At 39.7% G+C, this 18,845-nt stretch overlaps 1 pseudogene; it reads left to right on the forward strand.

The window, feature by feature from the left end:
* The first annotated feature begins 5,269 nt into the window (after nucleotides 1–5,269).
* LOC101146477 (small ribosomal subunit protein mS40-like) lies at nucleotides 5,270–11,017 on the forward strand (annotated as a pseudogene).
* The last annotated feature ends 7,828 nt before the right edge of the window (nucleotides 11,018–18,845 follow it).

Raw genomic sequence — 18,845 nt, forward strand, 5'->3', positions numbered from 1 at the left:
ACACAAACAAATGAATCCAAGTTGATTTACATAAAAAAATGGATTGGTATTGCAAGGGTCAAGACCAACTTCAAATTTAACCAGGCAAAGCATTAGTTTCTGATTTCTTTTGTAGAGCCTTGACTTTTCTATGGTGACAGAAGATGTAGATCTTGGGAGAAGCAGATTGCATTGCTTCACAAATGAGTCATTCATACTGCAACAAGTATCTCTTTGCTTAATGGCAATAATTCATCTCTGCTTTAAATGACAATAGTTGAGATTATTATGTTTGTTTTTAGCAAACCCATAAAGAAGAAAAATTAAACCCAAAGAGTAAAAGGAGCAAAGATCATAACTGAAATGAAATTTTAAAGAGGTGGGCAGGAGTTAGAAGGACAGTGTTTTTGCATGTAGTCCCTTCCAATATGACCCTGAATAAATACAAACAATAGCTGAAATTGAGTTTGAACCTATGTGGATAATAACCATGGAAAAGGGGATTTTCTTACAGGTTGTCTCCAGATGCTCTTATTTGTAAGTGGTATGGCCCAATGCTACAGAATTTGCTATTGGAATCTGATGTATGTACAAATGTCTTACATAAAATTGATTAGTTAAATCAGGATATATGGAAGATGGTAACTACTTTCCTGGCTCTGTTTTGATACATTCTTGGTAATACATTGCCTAACAAATGCTTCAGAGTAATGTTAACAGTCATGTAACTCATTTTGTGTGATATATAATAAAGTTCTAACTTTAAGCAATACATTTTATAGTTATATTTTTGATGATTAATTAAATAGAATCTTTAATAACATCCATTTTTCCTAGGCACATTTTTGCCTTTTTCTTCATTAGCATGTGATGTATAGTATTTACCCTAAATTAATATGTAGCAAAAAGGATGTATTTATTCATAAACACATTTTTAATAACACATATAATGTTTGGCTTTGGATCTATTGCATATTAAGAAGATAGGCTATTATTGAATTATGCTAAAATTATACATAGCCAAAAAAGTTCCCAATATCCAATCTTTAAATGTATTTCACTTTATATTTTAAAGTAATCAACTGACTAATCTGATTATATTGTACCATTTTCTAGATAAAATTATGGAAGAAACTTCAACATATTAACCTCCTGAGTAGCTGGGACCACAGGCGCCTGTCACCATGCCCAGCTAATTTTTTGTATTTTAAGTAGAGATGAGGTTTCACCATGTTAGCCAGGATGGTCTCGATCTCCTGACCTCATGATCTGCCCGCCTCGGCCTCTCAAAGTGCTGGGATTACAGGCATGAGCCACAGCACCTGGCCATAGCATTCTCTTTACTTGTGCAGTGTAGCCTATCTACTCTTGTTTAACCCATGTTCATTTCACCAGAAATTTCTCCTTTTATCATCAATGTTTTACCATCCATTTGATCATTCCTATTAGCATACAAATATACTATCCTTTCTCCTTAAAAAAAAAAAAATTAGGCCAGGCATGGTGGTTTACACCTGTAATCTCAGCACTTTGGTAGGCTGGGGCTGGGGGATTCCTCGAGGCCAGGAATTTGAGACCAGCCTGGTCAACACAATGAGATCCTTGTCTCTACAAAAAACAAACAAACAAACAAAAGAGCAAACCAAAGTTGTTCAGACTTCACTGTCCCTACCAACTACTTCTTATTCTGTTTCTCTTTATAGCAAAATACCTAGAAAGAGATATTTTATTTCCTCTGCTCAAACATGCTTGTATAACTACTCTGATTATGTTTTATATCTCATCACCCCATTAGGAATACTGCCATCATTTTCACCATTGAAGTGATCAAAGCCAATTTATTTGACCTGTAGCAGCATTTTAAGTAGTTGGTCATACCCTTTCTCCTTTATATACTTTTCCATGTGTCTTCCAACTATTCCCCTTTGGTATTCCTTCTACCTCAATGGTCATTCCATCATTGGCTTCTTTGCTGATTCTCCTCCCCAGTCCCTAAATTCAAGTATCAATCTTTAGTGCTCTTCTCTTCTTTCTTTATACTCATTCTCTTGGAGGTATCATCTATTCTCATATATTTAAACATTAGTATATGCCAAAGACTTCTAAAATGATATTTCTCACCCATAATTCTCTACCAGATTGAATTTCTGTAAATCCCATTGTCTACTTCTCATCTCTGCTGGATGTCTAATAGATATACTTCAACATACTTCAAAATGAATTCTTTTTTTTTTTTTTTTTTTTTTGAGATGGAGTCTCACTCTGTTACCTAGGCTGGAGTGCAGTGGCTCAATCTCGGCTCACGGCAACCTCCACTTCCTCGGTTCAAGCGATTCTCCTGCCTCAGCCTCCTAAGTAGCTGGGGTTACAGGCACACACCACCACACCCGGCTATGTTTTGTATTTTTAGTAAAGATGGTTTCACTATGTTGGTCAGGCTGGTCTCGAACTCCTGACCTCGTGATCCGCCCATCTCGGCCTCCCAAACTGGTGGGATTACAGGCGTGAGCCACTGTGCCCAGCTCAAAATTAATTCATACTAACCCCTTCCAAAATCTGTTCCAACCATAGTCCCCCGACCCAAACCATTTTTCCAGTACTCAAGCAAAGATCGCTGGAGTCATTCCTGAGTCATCATTTTCTCTAACAATCCCACACCCAGTCTTCAGAAAATCCTGTTGTTTAAAATCCAAATATTTCTAGCACTTCCACTGCTACTTTCAAAATTTATTTCCAAGATTACTACAATGTCATCTCAACTGACCCGTGTACTTATATTTTTGTTTATTAGTGTCTATTCTCAATACAAGAGCCAGATTTTATTAGGAAACACTCTCAGAATCCATACCTATGGTGGCTGGGAGGAGGGAAGGAAGCATTTTTGGGCAAAAGGTGAAGCTGGGCTGTAATTGAGTTTCAGAAAAGGTCAATGAACCCTGAAGGAATCTTTGAAGCTATAATGGCTCTTTTAAATTGTTCCATGGTTGTGGATCACCTGAGGTCGAGGTCGGGAGTTCGAGATGAGCCTGACCAACATGGAGAAACTCCATCTCTACTAAAAATACAAAACTAGCTAGGCATGGTGGCTCATTCCTGTAATCCCAGCTACTTGGGAGGCTGAGGCAGGAGAATCACTTGAACCCAGGAGGCGGAGGTTGTGGTGAGCCAAGATCACTCCATTGCATTCCAGCCTGGGCAACAAGAGCAAAACTCTGTCTCAAAAAAAAAAAAAAATTGTCCCAAGGTTGTAAGGAGTGGCAAGGCTTTTATGGCTTTTGTTTCCCTATCAACCATTTAACGCATATAGTCTGCCCCCAGAGACAGAGAGTGTGGGTGAATAGACTCTCTTCAGCTGACAGCAAATAATAGGAATGCTTGATAGCTGAAAGCTACCAGGTAGCAGCACTGCCAGAACCATTTAATGCATATAGTCTGCCCCCAGAGACAGAGTAAGAGTTTGGGTGAATAGACTCTCTTCAGCTGAAAGCAAATAATAGGAATGCTTGATAGCTAAAAGCTACCAGGTAGCAGCACTGCCAGAGGCTGTAGAATAAGTCCTTTAATTCTGATAGACAGTGGAACATCACAGTATCCACTACACAACCAGTTGAAAATCACTGGTCCTTAAATCATTAGGGGGTTAATTACGCGGCATTTATGTCTTAGTTCTTTTAAATTGAGAGTAGAATATTACTAGGGTAGTTGTCTCTCTGACAAAATATAAATTCCATCTCTTCCAGTGAGCTTTATACAAAACCAGAGAGACAGATACAACGAAGGTACAAGCATTAGGTAATATGCTCATTCCAAAGAGGAGAAATTTGCCAAAATAAAAGGTTCTATGGGCCCCATGCTGTATAGTCATTAAATCTTAAAGCTTCACAGTAATCACCTTTGAATCCATGTCCCACATCTGGGTCAAACTGATATGAGAAGTTGGCTCCTAAAGCCTTGGGAAGCTCTGCCTCTCTGGTTTTGCAAGGTTCAGCTTCTGCAGCTGCTCCCACTGGCTGCTGTTGGGTTCCTAAGGCTTTTCCAAGTGTAGGGTAGAAGATGTTGGTAGATCTACAGTTCTGGGGTCTGGAGTACTGTTGCCCTCTTCTCATAACTCCACTATGCAGTGCTCCAGTGGGGGCTCTGTGTAGGGTCTGCTCCCCCACATTTCCCCTGCACACTGCCCTAGTAGAGGTTTTCAATGAGGACATTGCCCCTGCAGCAGGCCTCTGCCTGGAAATCCAGGCTTTTCTATACATCCTCTGAAATCTAGGCAGAAGCTACCAAGCCTTAACTCTTATACTCTATGCACCCACAGTCTTAACACTACACAGAAGCTCCCAAGGCTTATGGCTTGCATTCTCTGCAGAAGCAGCTTGAGTTGTATCTGGTGCCCTTTGGGCTGATGCTAAAGCCAGAGCAGCTGGGATGTGGGGAGCAGTGTCTTGAGGCTGCACAGGGTAATGGGGCCCTGGTCTGGCCAACACAACTATTCTATTCTCCTAGACCTCCAGATATATGATGGGAGGGGCTGCTGCAAATGTCTCCAAAATGCCTTCAAGGCCTTTTCTCCATTGTCTTGGCTATTAACACTTGGCTCCTTTTCACTTACGCAAATTTCTGCAGCCTGCTTAAATTCCCCCCTGGAAAATGGTGGGGTTTTTTTTCTACCACATGGCCAAGCTACAAATTTTCCAAACTTACACATTCTACTTCCCTTTTAAATATAAGTTTCAGTTTTAAGTCATTTATTTGCTCACACATATGAGCATAAACTGTTGGAGCAGGCAGGCTACATCTTGAAAGCTTTGCTGCTTAGAAATCTCTTCTACCAGATACCCTAAATCATAATTCTCAAGTTCAAAGTTCCACAGATCCCTAAGGCAAGGGAACAATGAACCCAAACCCTTTGCCAAGGCATAACAAAAGTGACCTTTGCTCGATTTACCAATAAATTCCTTATTTGCATCTGAGACCTTCTCAGCCTTGCCTTAACCATCCATGTCACTATCAACATTTTGGTCACAGCCATACTACCAGTCTCAAGGAAGTTCTAAAATGTCCCTCCTCTTCCTGTCTTCTTCTGAGCCCTCGAAACTCTTACAACCTTTTCTTGTTACCCAATTCCAAAGTTGCTTCCACATTTTCAGGCATCTTTATACCAATGCCCTACTCCTTGACACCAATTTCCTGAATTAGTCTGGCCTCACATTGCTATAAAGTAAGGCCTGAGACTGGATAATGTATAAGAAAAGAACTTTATTCAGCTCACAGTTCTGCAGGATGTACAGGAAACATGGTGGCATATGCTTGTGAGGAGGCCTCAAGGAACTTTTACTCATGGTTGAAGGCAAAATGGGAGCAGGCACTTTACATGGTTGAAGAAGCAGCAATAGAGAGTGAGGGGGAAGGTATCATTCACTCTTAAACAGACAAATCTCATGAGAATTCACTATCACAAGAACAGCACCAAGGGGTTGGTGCTAAACCATTTCTGAGAAACCACCCCCTTAATTTAATCACTTCCCACCTATCCCCACCTCCAACACTGGGGATTACAATTTGACATGAGATTTGGTAGGGAAACAGATCCAAACCATACCAGCTATCTTGGACCTAACCAGTCTCAGCTAGTCTGAATACAGAGAAAACTTCTTACAGCAAATATCCAGTTTTTTAAAGATAAGCAGAGTTAATGTTGAGTAGAAATTCAGGTATGTCATGTAGTCATTACACTGGGTAACAAATTCCCCCTTTTCTTATATTCACTCCTTTAGAGGTTCAAACGAGCCAGGGTTCATCTTCTATAACTTCTTCCAGCTGAATTTAGATGTTGATATGTCCCCTGAGGAGTGAAATTCTTCTGTAGCTAGTCTTAGGTAGGTCTGGTTATCTCCTGGGTGTGAGCCTAGCTGTTTATATCACTGAGTAACTGTTTTCTGTAGCTTTATGGCCTCTATTTGTTTAGACACAAATAACAGCAACAATTTAGGAGACAGGGCCCCAAAATCAAGAGAAGTATAATAGCAGCTAAACGGCCCAGGAAGAATAAGAACTAAGTGAGATTAGGGATGGCTTATTTTATGATGTTTTTATATTCCTTGAGGGTCTGTGTCCTTTTGGTTAATTGGTGGAACCACTTGGCCTGGTTGTAGATTATTTTAATGTCTTTTTGAATTAATCCTGAATTATTTACCCAAGTACAAGAGGAAGACTTGGTGACTATACACACCTCACCTTGTTTTGACAAGTAATCAAGAGCCAGACAGTTACCAAGCACAATATTGGCTAATTAGACTAGGGAGAATTCAGGTAAGGAGATCATCGTTCACATCAGCTCGCATTTCCATAACGTTGTGAGGTTGCAGAGCGTAACCTCATGGTAGGCAAACCTTCCCCAGGGGTTTAGGAGACTGCCTGTTATCCTGGTGGAAGCTAGAATAAGCCTAATCACCCTTTTATTCCTTGGGCAAAAGGAGGACAGGAAACAAAGATTTTGACTTCTCTGGGGATTAGGTGCCATAGGGTGCAATCTCCTTGAGGTCATGTGTTTTCCAAACAGGGGTAGGTTCTGGATGCAACAAGGTTACTCCCAAAGCAAAAATGAGAATACATATAAGAGGGCAAGTAAACTAAGTCCTGACAGAAAGTATATGCAGGCCCAGGGTTGAGGGTTTTAGTCCTCAAACACATCAATAATTTTAGATCTGAGAGTGGTTGAACTCAGTAGAAGGGATTTTCTTCCTTAGGTTCAAGCAGCTGCCATTAGCTGGGTATGTCCTATAAATGAAGACTGCAGTCTCCAGGTGGCATGTAGATGCCATTTTATTCCTAGACCCTCAGAAGTAGCCTTAGTAGTGAAACATGTGAATGCTATTCCAATATTTCTTTGAATTGACTCAGGCAGCCTGAATCTGAGGACAATTTTTCTTCAGTAGCAACTTTACCATCTCATGTGCAATCTCAGTGTGGGTGACAAAGTCTTTTACCCATCCTGAAAAAAGTGTCAGTGAGAACCAGGAGGTATTTAAAGGTTTTTAACGCTCTGGGTGTATCTGTGAAATAAATTTACCAATCTTCCCCTAGGCATTTATGTTGGTACTTCACCAGCTGAGAGTTCCCTTTTGCCTCCCCCACCCAACTCTGCTGGGTGCTTATTAGAATTTTTAACATAGCATGTGGGGAAAATCTCAACTAGCTCCTTGTCTAGCTTCCTGAACTTTGGGGCCATCATGCTCTTGAAAAGCCAGTTATGAAGGGCCTCATGACCAAAGTGAGTGCTAGAATGAGCTTCTCTAATGGCCTGTAATGTAACTTCTTTTGGGAAAATAAGTTGTTCATGAGGACTTATTAGCTCTCCTGGATGATTCAGAATGTCAGATATATTCCAATTTGGAGGACTTTTTCCATTTTTTTAAAGAGTAAACCAGGGTTTTTTGTTTTCTTTTGCTTTAAAACAAGGAGGAGGATTCAAGAGGGAAAGCAAAAAGTGGCATTTGAAGGGTAACTTTCTTAAAGCTGCTTGTTTTGGCATTAGATTGGCTTTATTATTTTCTTTAATTACCTTAGTTTCCCCCTTCTGGTGGCCGTGGCCATGAACTGTTGCCAGCTGGGCTAAATTTCTTACAGCTTGCAATAACTTTGTAACTGGAGAGCCTTGCCTGGAGATAGTCATTCTACTCCTGTTTCTCTTATGAGGGTCTGGGTATGGTGGAGAGTTCAGATGGTTGGGGGTTGTCCAAAGGTTAACTTCTCTCTTTTCAAAGGAGGGCCATGGCTGCCATCAACCAAAGGCAGGGTGGCCAGCGTTTAGCAACTGGGTCAAACTGCATGAAAAAGTAGGATACTACGTGGGTCAGTGGGCCCAACCTTTAAGTTAGTACTCCTAAGGCTTTTCCCTTTTCATGAACATAAAGATAGAAAGATTTAGTTAAGTTGGGTAGGCTTAAAGCTGGGGCCCTTGTGAGCTAGGTTTTAAGTTTGGGCAATGCTTGGTTACATTTTTTTCATTCATTTAAAAGGGTCTTTGCCCTTTTAATTGTTTTTATAGAGGATGGGCAATGAGGCCAAAGCTAGCAATTCAGAGGATGCCAAATCCTGCCATGCCCAGAAACCCTTGTAGTTGTTTCCAGGTCTTTGGTTGCTGTAGTTAGCATGTTACTTCCCATCTCCCTTGGAACTAACTTTGTTGTTCTTCTTCTAGGAGTAACTACAGATAGGTTCCTTGTTGCTGAGATATTTGTGCTTTTGGCGGGAAATCTTAGAACTCCTTTCTCTCAGGAAGTTAAAGGCTAATGGGTATTTTGATCTCAAATTTTTTAGAAGGGCTGGCAACAAGAATGTTATCCACATACTGGAAGAGGGTTCCTTGTTCAAGAGTCAGTTCCTCTAGGCCTCTCCAAATATTGTGGGGGCTGGGTATAGGGTTTGAACTCTTGAGACGACATAGTCCACGTTAGCTGCTGGGTTTTTCACCTGTCTGGGGAATCCTGCCATTTTGTTGAGTAAGTATACCCCTGGGTGTGTTCAAAACAGAGTAGGTGGACCCTGTTCCAACGAAGGAGCCAACAGCCTTGTCCCCTATGTCCAGTGTCAGTCAGGACACCTTGAAGGATACCTAGAGCACCAGCTGAGGAGCCCCTAGGACCTGTAGACTTTTTCTACTTATACCATCTGCTACTGTGAAACACCTGGGTGGGACATTCACCCTTCCCCCTCCTTTCAGGTGGGTCCCTTTTCCAGTGACCCTCTTCCTTACAGAAGGCACATTGGTTTGGTCCTAGTCTCTTCGGTCTTTGGAATCTTTTCTACTGGTTAGAGGACCAGCAGTCACTCACTGGAGCTGTGATTTTCCATGGATAGGTAACAGCCAGTAGTTGGGCTTGCTTTTTGGCCTCTCTTTCTTCTTTATGCTCCTCCTCCCCTTCTTGGTTGTTGAACACCTTATTGCCTAGGTGTATTAGTCTTAAGATGGGAGCATTGAGCTCTAATTTTACCTTTTGGAGTTTATAGCTAATGTCTGATGTCCTCTGGGAGACAAATAGATTTCAGAACTGCCTCTCTCCCTCTGCTGAATCAGGAGTAAGAGCAGTATACAACTTCATATTTTCCCCTCAACCTCTCTGGGAAGATATATAGAGTTTTCTGGAGTTGTTGATTAATTTTTCTTAGCTTACTCCAATTAGTGGGTCTTTCTTCTGTGGCCGTATTCCCTTTAACATTAACGTTTCATCATGCCTGAATCTTGCCTTTTTCATTCCTGTCTCAGGATCCTAAAGGGATCAAGGTCTGTCACAACCTCATTCTCTGGTCTCTTAACAGGATTTTTTATCTTGTCTCTGTGGGCTCTGTCCATTTCCTTCCTAGCACTTCTAATAACCGAGGATTTTTTTTTTAAATTTTTCATCCAGTGAGGAGAATGTTCAAAAGGGACTGGACGTCTGCTCAATTAGGGTTATAGGTCTGAAAAATACTCTGAATGAGGTTTTGAATCCCCAGGATTTTTTCCTAATCATCTAGAATGTGACTTCTAGTTGTAAATATCTGAAGCTGTGAAGAGAACATGTACAATAACCATCCCTCTTTCCCATTGGTGACCTGCCAGAGGTCATCATAGAGGAAGGCTGGTAAGATGCCTTGCACTGGGTACTGTCCGGGTTGACTATCTGAAAGGAATCAATGGGTGATTGGTGGCAATGAGGTGTGTTGCCTGTAGAAGCCACTGGGGATAAGGGAGCTGTAGGTCTAAGATTATAGAATTAAAAAACAAACCTCTTATAATTTTATTAAGAGTAAATTAATACCTTAGAAAAATCTTATTTTAACATAGATGACCAATCTTAGAAAGACTGTTATAGGTAATTTCTTTTTAATTGTAGGCAATAAAATCACATACAAAATTTCTTTTATAAATTTGTTTTCCCACAATCTTTATTAGGACTTAGACCATGAACAACATATTGATTTGTTTGTACTACTTCTTTTAAAATAATAAGTCATTTTACTTTAGGACAAAAATTTACCATATAAGATCTTCTCTCATACAAAATTATTTTCTTCTTTTTATAACCTTCCTTATCAAAAATATCTCTCTATATATATAATCCTTTTACTTCTCTGTCTCTCTCTCTCTCTGACTTACTGTTTTTAATCTTGTGTTATAAATAACTTTTAAATAATCTCCAAATTACAAAATTATATATATATATATATTTTTTTTTTTTTTCTCAATAAGAACACAACTTACCTGATCTGGGTTTAAGATGGTGATGCCCATATTAAACACCTACTGAGGCAGCTTCCTATCCTTTCTCTCTTCTGAAGTACAAATGGAGTTCAGGTTCCCCTCCAGACTCTTTCACCAAAGCTCCTTCTGAGAAAGATTCTTTGCCCCCAGTTCCCATTTCACTGTATGAGAATGAACCCTGGAAATATCTGGAATTGGAAGAATACCAAGAACCATAGTGTTCTCATCCCAACTGGGTGGACTATTGCCACTACTACAAGGGTGGTATACCCCCACAGCAGACTCAAAAGACATGTATACATAGGAAAAAAGTTGCTGGGAATCCCTGCCCCATCTGCCAAGATCACAAGTTGCATGTTGACTTTAGGAATGTTAAGCTCTTGGAACAGTTTGTCAGTGCCCACACGGGTATTATCTTCCATGCTCCATACACAGGAGTCTGTATGAAGCAGCACAAGATGTTGACCCATGCCATGCAGAAAGCCAGGGATCATGGTCTCCTCAGTTACCACATCTCCCAAGTTGAACCCCGGGACCTTGATTTTAGTGCCTGTCATGGAGCTATGAGTACTTCTCTGCCAGTCCCCACCCTGGTCTCAGGTGATCCCTGGTACCTATGGTACAGCTGGAAACAGCCATCAGAGAAAGAACTGTCTCACCTTTGCCAGCTCTATCAGGATTATCTCTAAGAAGAGAGTGGCCCCCACACCTGAGTCAATGCCCAAGATGCTCCCCACAACACCAGGGGAAGCCTCCTTCACTGAAGATACAGGCCCCTAGAGTGCTCTGGAGTCATAGACTGGGAAGAGAGGCTGGGCCCAGAGGCTCATACCTGTAATAAGAGCACCAGTCTGAGGTGGGCAGATTGCTTGAGCCCAGGAGTTCAAGACCAGCCTGGACAACAAGGCAAAACCCTGTCTCTACCAAAAATTACAAAAATTAGCATGGTGGCTTGTGCCTGTAGTCCCAGGTACTTGGGAGACTGAGGTGGGAGGATGGCTTGACCCCTAGAGATGAAAGTTATAGTGAGCCAAGATCATGCCACTGCACTCCAGCCTGGGGGACAGAGCAAGACCCCCTCAAAAAAAAAAAAAAGAAAAAAATGTTTAAGAAAAAAAAAATACTGGGAAGAGACCAAGAGACCCAGAGGGAGTAGGAGATAATGCCTAGATTTATATGATGGGATATCACCCAGAAGAGTTGTGTCTTTTATGGCCAAGGCAGATCCAGGAAAGAAATGAGTGTGCTGATAGGGATCTGAAGCTGAGGGAGGGCAGTACAGAAGTGTATGGAAAACCCCAGCTCCTGTATATTGTAAATAGATGGGCTGGGCTAAACCTTTTGCTGTTGTTTCAGAATTCTGCTACCTCAGCTTTTCTACAGTTAAACTCTATCTGTAGTCAACAAAAATACCTCACAACTTACAGAAGTATATATTAATTAAAATTCTTATTCTTAGTTGCCTCAAATTTTAGTAAAAACCTGAGAAGCAAGAAATCCTGAATGGTTTTTGGATGTCAGCGTTTTATAGGTGAAACCATTCCACAGTTTTTAGAAACATGTTTTTTCATATTATAATCCCTTTTCATTGGAAATGACCCAGACATCTAGCAGGCATTGACTATTGAATTTAAAATAACTTTAAGATTTTAAATTACACAAAAAGTTTACCTACAAGTATTTATCCCTTTTATATGTATTTAATTCTTTCATTTTTAAGAGTTTATCTAGATTACTTTTGAAAACACATATTAGAAAAAGCTAGTTATCATTTCAATTTAATTTGTTATTAACCATTTTTATAGCCTGTGAATATCAGGTGTTTACCTAAGAATGAAACTTAAAGTTAAATACATAGCTATTTTTGCCACTAACAAACAAGAATTTGCTGTTTTTATTGAACCAGCAATATTAAGTTAGTCTTATCTGTCAAACAAATTACACAAGATTATTTTTGGCTGGGTTTATAGTCTAACAGCATTTGTGCCAAACCCTGACATCTTAATCAGTAAACTCAGATAAGAATGTATGCTAATAATTTTCAAGGCTTTTTAATTTCAATTTTATTAAAAAAATAAAAGTTTTTATTTATCAAAAATTACTAAATTCATGTAAACTTAAAGAATATTTGGACTTTTAAAATTTATAAGTATTCATTTACTTAGAAGCCATTTGGTAGCATGCTAGACATACCACATAGCATAGTACAAATGTATACACATAAATAAGCATGTATACACACACACACACACACACACACACACACACACACACACGAACATACCCTCACACAAGATCCAATGGCTTTTACCTTGAAATTTTAGCCATGAGATAGTAATATAAATTACCCATTTTAGAAAATATAGCTGAATCTAATTTTTTAAACAAAATTGGAACCTATTGACCTGGCTAAACTTTGTTTCCCCAGTATGTAGTCCAAGGAAGGCTATGAATGAAAATTTGGGGAAAGTATTTTCTATGGCAGTTTATTTTAAAAACCCTGTTTTACTTTTTTGTTTTTTTCAGTCTCAAATGAGTTTCTAATGTTTTCATTTCAGTTAGACCATAAATAATGAGTCTTATCTCAGCACCAGCAGCTTAGTAATACCAGATTCAAAGCAGACAGAGGAGAAAAGAGAGGAAAACATAGAGCTTTAGAAGACTCTACTTAACCCTAAAGTCGCAGGTTAACCATTTGAACTCTAGATTTTCCTTATTGTGCACAAAACCAATATTGACCATTGTACCCAGCTGTCTCTGGTGCCTTCCTGAAGGCCAGCCAGGTGTCTCTGGCACCCCGTCTCAGAGGGTCTCCCCTAGGCACTTTAGCCTCAGAATGGAGATTTCTTCTAATCCCTCAAAAGTGTTCCCTTCACCTCTCAGTCTCTGTATCATCCTCCTCAAATGCTCTGGTTCCTCTCACACTTTAGAGAACTCCCACAGGGCCCTCTACTGAGGATGGGACCATGGTCTGGTGCAGGGCATCCTTGTGCACAACCCTGATTTTGGGTGAGCATAACCACTGTGCTTAGCTTAGGGGGCCCTTCCCAGTACAGCTAGATAACCTTTGCCTGCCTGCTTATGATCTTACAACAATGATGTGTTACCTTCCCCAGAGCTGATCCCTGCACGGAAAGTCAGGACAAATGTGTGTTCATTACCAACTGATGCTGTCAGTTGCCAATTGTCGAGTCTCTAGGGTAGTAAGGGAGATTCCCAAGCAGATAGATTGATCATCTAGCTCAGGACCCCATGCTGGGTCACTAGTTTTGTTACTGACAAAGCCAGTACCCATAAAAACGGAGTCTTTCCCTGTTTGGTGTCATGAAGCCTTGACATAAAACTGAACATGAGCATCAAGCAGTGAAGGCTTTATTCAGTGGCCATAGAATTGAGAAGCAGGAACACGGCTTACAAATCAACTTCTTGACGAGTGAGGGATGAGTGGTTTAAAATATATAATTGTTTTTTCTAATAAAGGGGTTGAACATTAAAAGCGAGGGGAGTAATCCCTGTCTTTTCAGGCAAGGGCAGCGAGCTTCCCAGAACCAGTAGTATCACCTTCCTTTTGGTCCTTTTATGACTTCTTCCAGTCATTGTCGTGGCAATTGCTAACTGTCATGGTGCTGGTGGAAGTCCCATTTAGCAAGGAAATTAGATTATAATGAAGCTTGAGATCTTTTAAAAGTCATTTGATCAGCTATCTTGGTTCTAACCAGTCTCAACTGGTCTGATTACAAAAGGAATTTTTTACAGCAGGCATCCTGATTTTCAAGGATAAGCAGAGTTAGGGTGGGGCAGAAATTCAGCTCTATCATGTAGTGTTGCACTAGGTAACAGTAGGTCTCCTAAGGCATCAACTATATCATATGAAGTTAGTCACTTCAGTGGCTTCAGAAAAGTTTCCTTAGTACCAGGTATTTTCTACATTGCTTCTTTCTGCATGAAATTAGTTCTAAAAGTAGTTGTTAATTTCTTTAGCCTATATAATATTTTTTGCCTAAAATACATGCACCCTGAAAAAGAAAAACTGTCAACTTTTTTGGTCGTTACAGCTTGTTTGTTTTCCAAAATAATCAACCTTCAATAAACCTTCCCAAGCAGAGAGATTGACCATCTAGCCCAGGGCCCCATGCTGGGTCACTAGTTTTGTTGGCTCATTAAATGCCAGATGTGGTATGAGGTTGCAGGCTTATCAAGGCGAATAAAGTACTAAACATGTATGATCTCAAGAAAGTCTGCAATTCAGAAACAGCAGAAAATAAACAGATTATTTTAATGCAACTTGACATGTGCATTGACAGAGATTTTCCCAGGGTCCTGGTTGAAGGTCACCAGAGAGGAATCCTGAAAGACAATTAGGGTTAATCTGTTGAAGGCAAAAGGTGGATATACTGTTTCAGACAGAAAGAGCTATGTCTACAATGGGTAAGAGGTTAGAAAGAGCGCCAAACACACTGGAAATTGCAGGGGACAATAGGCCTGGGACAGGGAGTCTGAGGGAGACAGGAAGAGGCCAGAGGGAGGTTGGGGCCATAGGCAGTGAGAAGTATGATCATATTATATTTATAAAATCATTTTTCCAAATCAGAATTCCTTCAGTAGGATAGAGAGTATGCTTGGAAGGAATTGTAAGTTGGAACACAAGAGTCAGAAACTGTAGGAGAATTCTGTTTTTTTATTCATAGTTAACAACACATTGAAAACATCACCATTTGAATCTATGTGAATTATCCTTTCCCTAATTTCAAAGGTATCTACTGAGGACTAAGCTCTGACTTTTTTATCTTGCCCAAATTCCTATCTAAGAGGTCCAGGGAGTCATGCCCTATGAACCATAAATTCCCATCAGATGGGTTTTATTTAACCCTATATATTGTGTCTTACTTTTCAATCTGACTCTGGCATAACATTATGAGACAAGGAAAAAAGTCAAAATATTTAACCCAAAATATATTCCTTTGCCATGCCTTCAAATTGCTCTGCAAAGTGTTGTGGGAAATACCCACATTCTACAGAGAATTCCCTTTCCCCTTTGTTTTCCTTTCTTCCTTTCCAGATCCAGAAGACAATCAACTAAGGGCCAGGCACCCTTTTAGGTCCAATAAGAAACATTTTACAACCTGCTCTCTCTCTGAAGTCTGCTATCTGAGAGCTTCCTCTGCACAATAAAACTTGGTTTCCACAATACTTTATTGTAACCTGAACATTTCCTTTCTATTATTATTATTTTTTTCAGATGGAGTCTCACTCTGTTGCCCAGGCTGGAGTGCAGTGGCATGATATCAGCTTACTGCAACCTCCGCCTCCCATGTTCAAGTGATTTTCCCACCTCAGCCTCTTGAGTAGCTGGGATTACAGGCGCCCACCACCACGCCCAGCTAATTTTTTGTATTTTTAGTAGAGTGGGGTTTCACCATGTTGGCCATGCTGGTCTTGAACTCCTGACCTCAGGTGATCCAACCCCCACTCGGCCTCCCAAAGTGCTGGGATTACAGGCGTGAGCCACCACATCAGGCCGATTTCCTTTCTCTTGATCCCAGGTCTTCACATCAACTCAAGCAATTGTCAAACAGAAACTGTTTTAATTTACCTATAGCCTGGAAGCCCCGGCTTTGAGTTGTCCCGCCTTTCTGAACGAAACCAATGTATTTTTAAAATGTATTTGATTGATGTCTCATGCCTTCCTAAAATGTATAAAACCAAGCTGTACCCCGACCACCTTGGGAACATACTTTCAGCACCTCCTGAAGGCTGTGTCATGGGCCATAGTCACTCTTTTTTGGCACAGAATAAATCTCCTAAATTATTTTACAGAGTTTGACTCTTTTCATCAACACTACAAGTAATATTAAATCATTTTGTGTGTGTGATTATAGATTATACAGAGAATCCAATGAAAGATACAAGTCTTCTTCTTCTATAAAAGTGTATGTATGTATCTATATGAAATTGTGTATACTTAATTTCAAGGTGTTCATAGTTTTCCTGAAGCTCATTCATAGTTGCTTTAGGGAATTGAATTAAGAATCTTAAATCTAGTACTTATGTATCAATTTGAAATAAGTATGTTTGTCCCCTTCCCCTAAACCCACCAGTACACAACAATAAATTTGTTTCCAATTCATTCATCTAGTGACCAGAAACATGAAGTACTACATTACTTGGCTCCTGGGAAGGACCAGATGTATATCACTCTGGTTACATAATCCCTTATCTATGAGTGTATAAACTTCCAGGGAGTAGTACCTTTCCTTATGTCCATTATAAATCACTCAGATGGTATTATAGCCCTATTTCCTTCTGTTTCATTCTCACTGGAGTTAGAGGCCAAATGTGAACACAGCTTAAAGAGTCATTTTGCAGGAGTAAGTGCAGGTGCTTGAAGCAGGGGCCCCATCATTTATAGTTACAAGATGTCACAATAACTTTATTAAGGGAATAGATGTTTATCCATGTTCTTAGTGAAGCTCAATTAAAAAACTACACCTACCGTTCGGATGTTTCCCTCTATTGAGCCCTTGAAACAGCTGTCTTTGGCTCTAGAGTACAGTGGAAATCTTTTGTTATAAAGTGAGAAAAGTGAAGAGTTTTATTTTTTCATTTATTTCTGCTCTGCCACTTCTATATGCCTTCCAATGTAAGCTTAATTCACACAGCAGGTGCATACTCATTTGATTGAATGACTATTTTTTAAACAAAGCCTGACACATAATTATAAAGCCTCTAGTTAACATAAAAATGAATATATATTTTCCAACTTTCAAGTTGGAAAAATACAAATTCCATGCCAAATATTTTAATCACCTAAATGTGGATCTACAGTGATAAAAATGAAAGCCACTTAAGAAGTGTCCTGATCTGCACACAACCTTACATATTCCTCAGTGAAAGGCAGGCTGAAAAGGTTTGTGATACACAGGAGGTAGGCATTTTTTGACAGTCATATCTGTCTGTCTGCACACCTGAGAGGTTATGGAGAGATAGTTCATTGTGAGCTTTGATTAACAGAAAATTTCCAGTGGTTGAAATCCCAGTAAAAATTATATATACATATATAGTTTGAGCCAAGTGTTTGATTATAAGAAAAATTGTCCATTAAGAGTATTTGGTGGCTGGGGGCGGTGGCTCATGCCTATAATCCCAGCACCTTGGGAGGCCAAGGTAGGGGGATCACCTGAGGTCAAGAGTTCAAGATCAGCCTGGCCAACGTGGCAAAACCCTGTCTCTACTAAACATATAAAAATTAGCCAGGCATGGTGGTGGGCACCTGTAATCCCAGCTACTCAGGAGGCTGAGACTGGAGAATCTCTTGAACCCAGGAGGTGGAGGTTGCAGTGAGCTGAGATCACGCCATTGCACTCCAGCCTGGGTGACAAGAGTGAAACTCTGTCTCAAAAAAAAAAAAAAAAAAGAGTATTTAGTGAGTGATACTGGTGTCAATAAAACAAAAATGGTTGATGATTGTAAGATTCCTTGAAAGCCTTCCTATCTCAAACTATTTTCATCACAAGTCATATCTTCCATGTACTATAAACATTCCTTTCAGTTAGAAGGAATCCTCACAAAATACTGGAGAATTGTAACACGTAAACCTAGTTGTTAACCACATTGAGATGGATTTATTAGATTTATCAATTTCAATTATCAATTTATCAATTTTGTATCTCTTGTTTTTTTCCCCTAGGGACTTGTCTAAATTCTGAGTGATGAAGACTTCATGGTGCCAAAACATTCATTTGATGAGAAGTCAATTGGGGGTCAGTTTATTGATTGTTTAAAGTACCCCTTTATTCATCCATGTTCAACCACTTTTTAATGAGTTGTGTGACATGTTTTAGGGCGCAGGAGTTACTCTACAGCTTTCATGCCATTCTAGGGCACAGAGATCTTTGTGAAGTTATCTTTAGTCCTGTTGGACGCGTTTCATTGCATGGCCAGTTTCTCTTGAGAGTAATGTAGCCTCCTCTTGGCTATAATTGGTAAATGAGGCAAAATTTCCTACTGATATTGAAAGCTTCTATTCTAATTTGGGATGTGTTTTCCCCCCACAGCCCACAGGGCCTTGACCTACTCTTCTCTGTACATGATTTTAAAAAAAAAAACAAAAAACCAGGAAAAAAGGAAACCACTGTTTTCAAGTATTGGACAGCAGAACAGGACTGTTATCTCCAAGAGAAGGGAAACAAACAAGCTCAGGCCAAACAATCACCCCAAATGTTAAACTGTTATTCCCGATTTAAAATGAACTGGTTAGCTTTTTAACCTTCAGTTTCTTTACTTGTGAAATAGGGATAATATTAGTGCCTACCTCATCAGATTGCTATAAGAAATTAATGAGAAAATTAAGTTTGGTGCCTAGCACAAAATAAAAGTTTAATAGATGTATCTGTTATTATCATTATTACTCTTTTAAATTATATATTATATACATAATATGTGATATATATTTATAATATATGTCAAAAGATGAAATATAACAAATTTAGCTTTAGATCAAATGGCTTTTATTCACAATTCATGCATCAGGGCAGCCTCCATTCTATGAAATAGAATTAGCTTCTATTTGGCAATGGCAGAACAGTAAGGCAGAGTGGACTTCCTTATTATGCTGATATAGGTAGAC

Source organism: Gorilla gorilla, chromosome 11, assembly GCF_029281585.2.
Source record: "Gorilla gorilla gorilla isolate KB3781 chromosome 11, NHGRI_mGorGor1-v2.1_pri, whole genome shotgun sequence".
Classification (NCBI taxonomy): Eukaryota; Metazoa; Chordata; class Mammalia; order Primates; family Hominidae; genus Gorilla; species Gorilla gorilla.